Source organism: Arachis hypogaea, chromosome 12, assembly GCF_003086295.3.
Source record: "Arachis hypogaea cultivar Tifrunner chromosome 12, arahy.Tifrunner.gnm2.J5K5, whole genome shotgun sequence".
Taxonomy (NCBI): domain Eukaryota; kingdom Viridiplantae; phylum Streptophyta; class Magnoliopsida; order Fabales; family Fabaceae; genus Arachis; species Arachis hypogaea.
In genome coordinates this window covers 34,516,585-34,527,234 of record NC_092047.1, presented here as the reverse complement: position 1 = coordinate 34,527,234, position 10,650 = coordinate 34,516,585, and positions in this window count along the sequence as shown.

Here is a 10,650-nt window from a genome sequence, read left to right as displayed (position 1 = left end):
CACCAGCCACACGCCAGCTGAGAAGTCATGCTTATTGAGTGTTTTCTTTTTCCTCCAAAATGTAATTTTCCTTTTTCACTTTTGTAATTCTTTTATTTTACTAGGAGTAGTATAATACCCCCAAGGAGTACTGAAGAAGGGGATTAAACAGTCAATTTTAAATCCACTTTTACACTTCACTTTTGAGTACCTTTTGAGACATGAGTAGCTAACTTCCCTCTCATTGAGAGAGGGAGCTCTGTTGTACTTAATGGATGAATGATAGTGAAATCCTTCTTTTCTTCATCTTCTCTTTGATTTACTAAAAGGAATTTCGTTCTTAACGCTTAGTGTTCAATTATCTTGGGAAAGAGATTGAATGCAATTGGGTTTCATGGGAACCTTGGCAAAGGAAACATGAAACCATGCTTGAAATTCCTTCTCACACTAGAGTAGAATCTGGGTTTTGGTGTTTGGATATGTGACATATAATCCTCCCTCTACTTGGACCTATGATGGTGTGTGGTATAATCAGGGACCAAACATATCTCTCTTCATGAGCAATTAGACCAAGGAATTGGCTATTGATCAAGATCTGAGAGATTGAGTCACCAAGGGATTGGGGCTCAATCAATCATGATTGCCAAGAGGTCAATGAGTTGCATGATTGAAGAGGATATAAGCTAGACTTGATCCAAAGAGACAACATCTCCCAATCTCAATAAATTTCCCCATTCTTATCTATCCATTTCTTTATAGCTTAATTTTACATTAAGCAATTCCCCATTCCCATTTACATTCTAGTCATTTATGATTCTGCACTTTACTTTCTGCCATTTATATTTCGGCACTTTATTGCTTTTCTTTATATTCTAGTCATTTACATTTATGTCATTTATAATTCTGCACTCTACAATCCTATTGATCCGCTTGACTAATTCATCAATCGATTAAAACTGCTCGAATTTGCCAATCTCTGTGGATACGATCCCACTCCACTGTGGGTTATTACTTGACGATAATTTTGGTGTGCTTGCCAAAAGGACTAATTCACCAATTTTGAATGCGGTGTGAATTCCAGTCATCAAGTTTTATGGCGCCGTTGCCAGGGATTAGCTTAAATTTGACAGTGATTAAATCAATTGGAGAGTGGTGCACGAAATTGTGATCATCAATGGCGCCAACAACTTGGTACGCACAATTGTAATCTCAACTCTTTATCACAACTTCGCACAACTAACCAGCAAGTGCACTGGGTAGTCCAAGTAATAAACCTTACATGAGTAAGGGTCGATCCCACGGAGATTATCGGCCTGAAGCAAGCAATGGTCACCTTGTAAATTTCAGTCAGGCGGATTCAAAAGGTTATAGAGTTTTAATAATTAAAAGATAAATAGAACTTAAACTAGGATAGAGATACTTATGTAATTCATTGGTGAGAATTTCAGATAAGCGTATAGAGATGCTTTCGTTCCTCTGAACCTCTGCTTTCCTGCTGTCTTCATCCAATCATTCCTACTCCGTTCTATGGCAAGCTTTATGTAGGGCATCACCGTTGTCAATGGCTACATCCCATCCTCTCTGTGAAAATGGTCCAATGCGCTGTCACTGCATGGCTAATCATCTGTCGGTTCTCGATCATACTGGAATAGGATTTACTATCCTTTTGCGTCTGTCACTACGCCCAGCACTCGCGAGTTTGAAGCTCGTGACAGCCATCCCTTCTCAGATCCTACTCGGATTACCACAGACAAGGTTTAGACTTTCCGGATCTCAAGAACGGCCGTCCATGGGTTCTAACTTATACCACGAAGATTCTAATATCTCGGACTCGGTCCTCTGTATTAGATATCTAAGAGACACTCATTCTAGCTTGTTTGCATGTAGAACGGAAGTGTTTGTCAGGCACGCGTTCATAGGTGAGAATGATGATGAGCTTCACATAATCATCACATTCATCATGTTCTTGGGTGCGAATGGATATCTTAGAGAAGGAATAAGCTTGAATTGAATAGAAAAACAGTAGTACATTGTATTAATTCATGAGGAACAGGAGAGCTCCACACCTTAATCTATGGAGTGTAGAAACTCTACCGTTGAAAATACATAAGTGACAAGGTCCAGGCATGGCCGAATGGCCAGCCCCCTAAACGTGATCTAAGGATTTTCCAAAGATAATCTAAAGATGTAAATACAATAGTAAAAAGTCCTATTTATGCTAAACTAGTTATTAGGGTTTACAGAATTGAGTAAATGATGCAGAAATCCACTTCTGGGACCCACTTGGTGTGTGCTTGGGCTGAGCATTGAGCTTCCACGTGTAGAGGCTTCTTTTGGAGTTGAACGCCAGTTTGTAACCTATTTCTGGCGTTTAACTCCCCTTTGCAACCTGTTTCTGGGGTTTATCTCCAGAATGCAGCGTGGAACTGGCGTTGAACGCCAATTTGTGTCGTCTAAACTCAGGCAAAGTATGGACTATTATATATTGCTGGAAACCCTGGATGTCTACTTTTCAACGCAATTGAGAGCGCGCCATTTTGAGTTCTGTAGCTCCAGAAAATCCACTTTGAGTGCAGGGAGGTCAGAATCCAACAGCATCTGCAGTCCTTCTTCAACCTCTGAATCTGATTTTTGCTCAAGTCCCTCAATTTCAGCCAGAAAATACCTGAAATCACAGAAAAACACACAAACTCATAGTAAAGTCCATAAATGTGAATTTTAATTAAAAACTAATAAAAATATACTAAAAACTAATTAAATTATGCTAAAAACTATGTAAAAACAATGCCAAAAAGCGTATAAATTATCCGCTCATCACAACACCAAACTTAAATTGTTGCTTGTCCCCAAGAACTGAAAATCAAATAGGATAAAAATAAGAGAATATACTATAAATTCCAAAATATCAATGAAACTTAGCTCCAATCAGATGAGCGGGACTTGTAGCTTTTTGCCTCTTGAATAGTTTTAGCGTCTCACTTTATCCATTGAGGTTCAGAATGATTGGCATCTATAGGAACTTAGAATTTAGATAGTGTTATTGATTCTCCTAGTTCAGTATGTTGATTCTTGAACACAGCTACTTTATGAGTCTTGGCCGTGGCCCTAAGCACTTTGTTTTCCAATATTACCACCAGATACATAAATGCCACAGACACATAACTGGGTGAACCTTTTTAGATTGTGACTCAGCTTTGCTAAAGTCCCCAATTAGAGGTGTCCAGGGTTCTTAAGCACACTCTTCTTTTTTTTTTTTTTGCTTTGGACCTTGACTTTAACCGCTCAGTCTCAAGTTTTCACTTTACACCTTCACGCCACAAGCACATGGTTAGGGACAACTTGGTTTAGCCGCTTAGGGCAGGATTTTATTCCTTTAGGCCCTCCTATCCACTGATGCTCAAAGCCTTGGATCCTTTTTATTACCCTTGCCTTTTGGTTTTAAGGGCTATTGACTTTTTTGCTCTTGCCTTTTGGTTTAAAGAGCTTTTGGCTTTTTCTGCTTGCTTTTTCTTTTTCTTTCTTCTTTTTATTCGCTATTTTTTTTCTTCTTTTTTTTTTTCTGCAAGCTTTTGTATTCACTGCTTTTTCTTACTTCAAGAATCATTTTTATGATTTTTTAGATTATCAAATAACATTTCTCCTTTTTCCTTATTCTTCAAGAGACAACATATTTAACATTCATAAACAACAAATTCAAAAGACACATGCACTGTTCAAGCATTCATTCAGAAAACAAAAAGTATTATCACCACATCAAAATAATTAAACTAGTTTCAATGATGAATTCAAAACCCTGTACTTCTTGTTCTTTTGTAATTAAAACATTTTTCATTTAAGAAAGGTGATGGATTCATAGGACATTCATAACTTTAAGGCATAGACACTTAGACACTAGTGATCATATAGTAAAGATACAAACATAAATAAAACATAAAGCTCAAAAATCAAAAAATAGTAAAATAAATAGACAAGGAGATTAAGGAATGAGTCCACCTTAGTGAGGGTAACGTCTTCCTCTTCTTGAAGAACCAATGGTGCTTTTGAGCTCCTCTATGTCTCTTCCTTGCCTTTGTTGCTCCTTCCTCATGGCTCTTTGATCTTCTCTAATTTCATGGAGCATGATAGAATGCTCTTAGTGCTCCATCCTTAGTTGTTCCATGTTGGAACTTAATTCTCCTAGGGAAGTGTTGATTTGCTCCCAATAATTCTGTGGAGGAAAGTGCATCCCTTGAGGCATCTCAGGGATTTCATGGTGAGGAATTTCCTCATGCTCTTGCTGAGGTCCATGATCTCTTGTTTGCTCCATCCTTTTCTTAGTGATGAGCTTTTGAGATGAATCACTCCATCTCCCATGACTCAGAGGTGGAAGCTTTTGCCTTCCCTTTTCCTCTTTCTAGAGGTTTCTCTGGCCTTAGGTGCCATTAATGGTTATGGAAAACCAAAAAGCAACACTTTTACCACACCAAACTTAGAAGGTTTGCTCGTCCTCGAGAAAAAGAAGAAAGAAGTGAGTAGAAGAAGAAGAAGAAAATGGAGGAGATGGAGGTGTGTGAATGGTTTGGTCAAGGGGGTTTTAGGTGGTCATGGTGTGTGAAAAGGAAGGAGTGATGGTTTGAATTTGAGTGGGTGGGTGTAGGTGGGTTGTATGATGCTTTTAGAGAAGTAATGGAGGTGATTGGTGGGGGTTATTTTGGGAAAGAGTGTTATGAAAAGGTGTAAAGAGGAGAGAAGAAGAGGTGTGGTAGGTGGGGATCCTGTGGGGTCCACAAATCCAGTGGGGTCAAGGACTTAACATCCCTGCTCCAATTAGGCGTGTAAAACGCCCTTGCTGTGCAATCCTGGCGTTTAACGCCAGACTGCTGCCTGTTTTTGGCATTAAACACCCAAATGTAGCTTGTTTCTGGCATTTAACGCCAGGCAGATGCTTGTTTCTGGCGTTAAACGCCAGCTTGGTGCCTGTTTCTGGCGTTAAACGCCAGACAGATGCTTGTTTCTGGCGTTTAAATGCCAGACTGTTCTCCTCCAGGGTGTGCTATTTTTCATTCTGTTTTTGATTTTTCAGTAGTTTTTATGACTTCACATGATCATCAACCTAATAAAACATGGAATAACAAAAAGAAAATAAAATAGATATGATTAAATAACATTGGGTTGCCTCCCAACAAGCGCTTCTTTAATGTCAATAGCTTGACAGTGAGCTCTCATGGAGCCTCACAGATAATCAGAGCAAGGTTGGAACCTCCCAACACCAAACTTAGAGTTTGAATGTGGGGGTTCAACACCAAACTTAGAGTTTGGTTATGGCCTCCCAAAACCAAACTTAGATTTTGAATGTGGGAGCTTTGATTGACTCTGCAGTGAGAGAAGCTTTTCATGCTTACTCTCCATGGTTACAGAAGGAGATCCTTGAGTTTTAAACACAAGTTTGTCCTCATTCAGTTGAAGGATCAATTCTCCTCTGTCCACATCAATCACAGCTCTTGCTGTGGCTAGGAAGGGTCTTCCAAGGATGATGGATTTATCCTCATCCTTCCCAGTATCCAGGATTATGAAATCAGAAGGGATGTAAAGGCCTTCAACCTTTACTAGCACGTCCTCTACTTGTCCATAAGCCTATTTTCTTGAGTTGTCTGCCATCTCTAATGAGATTCTGGCAGCTTGTACCTCAAAGATTCCCAGTTTCTCCATTACAGAGAGTGGCATGAGGTTTGATGACATGTCACTATGTCATGTTTTTCTATACTTTTTCATACAAGAAATTAATAATTTGTGCTTAAATATTGAATGCTTTTGTACTTAATTGGTATATTTCTTTGATCTTTTAATTTTATAAATCATGTAGGAAATAAGAAGAAAAAGAAGCAAAGAAGCACAAAATAAGCTAAAAAGGAGAAAAAAAGAGCTTTGGGGAACACTTTGAAGTTGGAGCACACATTGGAGCCTAAGGCCATGCTTTTAAAAGCATGGCCCATGACCAAATAAAAGGAAAATAGGCAATCAGCATACAAAGCTCAGCTCTCCAAGTGAGCTGAGCATTACCTTGATGCAAAAATGAGCTTGGAAGCAAAATTTTCGCTAAGTTAAAATCTAGGCGTTCACAGCATGACCATGCCTCCTTCAAAGTGCTATAACTTGAGCTACAGATGTCCAATTGATGTGCTTCCAGTTGCGTTGAAAAGCTGACATTCAGAGCTTTCCAACGATGTATGACAACCTATATTTGGCATGAAATTGGGGTACGAACAAAATGCATCTTTAAGGGATAAAAATAAGCAAAAATAGACCAAAGTGCAACCACCAAGATTCGAAGAGGGAGCCTCACTCCAAGGCAAAGAGGCTCTTCTAATAGCGCTCACTTAGAGAGAGCTGTGCTCACTTGGAGAGCTTTGTCATGTTTTTCTTCATGAAAAATCAAGGAAAATTGCTCCCCAAATGCTTTCACCAAGGCTTGAACTTGGGACCTCCCCTTGGAAGCTCCAATGCTCAGCTCACTTGGAGAGCTGAGCACTACTCATGGTGCATCCCACAACCATTTGACACGGACCAAGGAAGGAGCGCGCAACATGTGTCACGGTCAGGGAGCAAGACATGCGCACAAGGCCCCAATGCTCAGCTTACCTTGTGAGCTGAGCATCCTCCTGGGAGAAATTTTCACATGGGCCAAAATTCAATTAAAATTCTCTTTGAACACAATTCTTCATCAATTGAACCAAGGTCATCCAGACCCACTCTTTCTCAAATCCAAAGCAAGCTAAGCCCATTATCATCACTCAAAGGCACAAGGATCAATTAGATTAGGAATTTCATTCAATTGTAATTTATTTTTCATTTCATATTCATTTTCATTTTGTAAAGCCTATATAAGGCATCATTTTCATCTTTGTTAGGGGGAGCTCGATTAGAAAAGAGGCTAGCTCCAATAGGGAGTTTTGCACTCTTTAGTTTTCATTTTGCTTTCTTTCTTAGTTTTCTTGTCTGTTTTGAAATTTTGGATTGAGATTGAAAGAAATTCTGTTTTCATTCTCCATCCGCAACGTCTCTTGTTCTTCTTCTACAGTTTACTTTTCCATTTTCATTTTGCAATTGTTCTTGTTGGATCAAGGAAGGATTTGAGATCTAGACTTGTTTTCTAGTCTCTTCCACTCCTGAGATCTTTAACATCCTTTTAAATTGCTGTAAATTAAGCATTGCTTTCAGTCTTTACAATTCTTCAAGGCATTTTACTCTTCTGTTTAGATCTATTGCATGATTTTGCATCTTTTACTTCTTTGTTTGATTGCTATTTACACTTTCCTGTTGAATTTTAATTTCCAGCACCCATTCCCCTTTATATTTCATGCAATTTTCATTTCTTGTCATTTAAGATTCTTGCAATTTACATTTCTTGCAATTTAAGTTTCAGCTATTTTACTTTCTTGTCCTTTAAGTTTCTGCACATTTACTTTCTGCAATTTATAATTCCTTGTCATTTACATTCTGTTGCTTCAAGTCTCACCCAATTTCACTTAAATGTTAGCTTGACTAAACCAATCACCCACTAAAGTTTCTTGATCCATCAATCTCTGTGGGATCGACCTCACTCTAAGTGAGTTTTACTACTTGATGCGACCCGGTACACTTGCCGGTGAGATTTGTGTGTTTTGGAAAATTCGTTTTTCCACAAAAAACACCATCAAGTTTTTGGCGCCGTTGCCGGCGATTGATTTAGATCAACAATGATTAAGTGGGTGAGAAGTCTAGATCAAGCATTTTCTTTATTTTTGTTTTCTGTTTTAAATTGAAACCAAGGTGTTTGAGTTTTTGCCTCACTAAGAAATTCTCATCTCTGATATGAGTAATTTCAATTTTCCTTGGTGTTGTGTTTTCCAAAATTCAAATGGAGTTCAACTCATCTTATGATCAAACAAATTTCATGGGATATTACCCACCATCACCAATCTCTAATGGTGGCTGGGAATATCACCAAGAAAATACAAATTCTAAGCACTCCAATCCATGGAGATTTGCTTCAGAGACACAAGATGAGCAAGAGAATCATATGGGATATTTTCCTCCACCACAAAATGATGCAAGTCATTATTCTAATGGTGGCTGGGAGTATCACCAAGGAATGAAAGAGCATCCACCCTCACGTCCCAGTTTCTCATTTGAAAGATCTTCATCACTTGATTATGCCTCAACACAAAGTTTCCTCCAAAATCCATACAAGTCATCCCATCAATCACACAACTCATTCCACACCCCTCAACACAACTTCACCACAATACATCCATGTCACCAAAATTATTCTCAACCTTCATCTCTTAAACCAACAGATGAGGATTACCTTCAAGCCATTGAAATACACAGAAAACTCGTGGAAAGATACACAAAATCCCCATCCTGGAAAGAAATCGTCTTCAAGAAGATGAATGGGCCCTTGATGCACGGAAAACTTGTCTCTCAACAAATTTCCCTTCGGCAAGTGTACCGAATTGTCGTCAAGTAAAACTCACAATAGAGTGAGATCGAATCCCACAGAGATTAACGGATTAAGCAATCAATGGTTAATTAATTATCCTAGTTAGACGAATCATAATGGAGTGATAAGTAACAAGGAAATGTAAATTGATAGAAAAGTAAAGAAAGCAATAAAGTGCAGAAAAGTAAAATGACAAAAAAAGTAAATGTAAGAACTAAAAATAAAATGAACATTGGGATCAAGAGATATTGCAATCCTCCGGATCATGTTCATTCTCATCTCTTCCTCAATCAATACACTCATTGATCTCCTTGGCAATCTTAAGTGATTGAATTACAATTTCTTGTAATTCAATCTCTCAAATCTTGATCAATAGCCAATTCCTTGGTCAATTGCTCATGAGAAGAGATGAAGTATGGTCACTGATTATACCACATGCATTTCCCAAATCAAGCATTGAGAGGATTATAGTCACATATCCATCCAAACCCAATTTGGTCCAGCATGAGAAAGCATTTCTAGCTTGATCTCTTCATTCCCCTTCCAAGGTTCAGAAGAGATCCAAGTATGAATAGTTTCTTTTCCAAGATAACTACCCAATTGGATGAAGATCGAAAGCTTTCAAGTAAAATCAAGAGAAAAGAAAGAAGAAGAAGAATAAGAACTACAATTGATCCATTGAATCACAATAGAGCTCTCTAACCCAATGAAAAGAGTTAGTTGATCATTGCTCTACCAAAATAGAAAAGAAAAAAAGTGCAGAAGAGTAAAGATAAAGATAAAACTGAAATTGAAAATTTAACATTCATAAATAAAAATTACAACTAAAAGAAAAACTACTACTAAGAAAAGAAAATAAGAGAAAAGGAAGAAGAGTGGTTGAGGGGAGGGGTCCGAAGACCCACTCCCCTTGGAGTGTGCCAATTCACAGAAGTTCGAATTGGTCTTCACTCTCTCCCCCTTCCTTCAATTTCCAGGATTCCAGACTGACTTGAATGTAAAAACTAAGGCCTTTATATAGGCTCTCCTAAATTACAAAATGAAATTAAAAGCAAATTACAATTAAATGAAAATTCCTATTCTAGATGCTTCTTGTGGCCTTGATTGGTTGACAATTGTGGGCCTGCTTGCTTGAGCTTGGAAGTGGACTTGAGAGAGAAGTGAGTTAAGTTGAGGTCCAGGTGCTAAAGTTAGTGCTAAAGTTAGCCACACTAACGCTACATGTGTGGCGTTAGTGCTAAAGTTATTGTGGCTAACGTTGCACTTGCTGCCCAGTTGGTGTTTTTGGGGCTTAAAAGATGCCTCTTGTTTGTGCTCAAATTTTATACCCACTATAAAGTATTATATATCTTTGGAAAGCTCTGAATGTCAGCTTTCTAACGCAACTGGAATCACCTCAATTGGACCTCTGTAGCTCAGGTTATGCTCCTTTGAAGTGGACATGGTCGCTGGCATATATGCCAACGTTACTGGAAATGTTGATTGCCAATAACGCTAGCGATTTCCCATTTCTGAAGCTTAAACTTAGTGTCCACCACTTACTATTATATATCTTTGGAAAGCCCTGGATGTCTACTTTCCAAGGCCTTTGGAAGCGCATCATTTGGAGCTCTACAACTCGAGTTATACTTCTTGGAAGGTGAAGAGGTCAGTTGGCCTAAATACAGGCTGATACCATGTTCATCATTGCACTTTCTGGGCAGGTTTTCTCCCTCAAATTTAGTTTCAACCATGTAGTGCCATATATGCTTGGAAGGATCTGGAATCCTACTTTCCAATGCCACTGGAATCACCTCATTTGGAACTTTGTGGCTCAAGTTATGCGTGTTTGAAGAAGGCATGGTCAGGCTGCCAGGTGGGACTTTTGCCCACGTTAACTAAGTTAACGTGGGAGTTAACGTGGCTTATTGGGGGCTTGTGAGTTCACTCCAACGTTAGTGAGAATGTTTGGTGCCACTAACGTTGTCGATCACCACCTTTCTCCACGTTAGCTTCCACGTTAACTAAGTTAACGTGGGAGTTAACGTGGCTTTGTTGTAACTTGGGCCAACGTTAGTGACAATGTTGAATGTCACTAACGTTGGCTTTTCCCCTTTCTTCTTAACGTTAGAGGCCACGTTAACTAAGTTAACGTGGCAACTAACGTGCCTACTTATGAGCTTGGTCCAACGTTAGTGATAATGTTAAGTGTCACTAACATTGGCTCCATT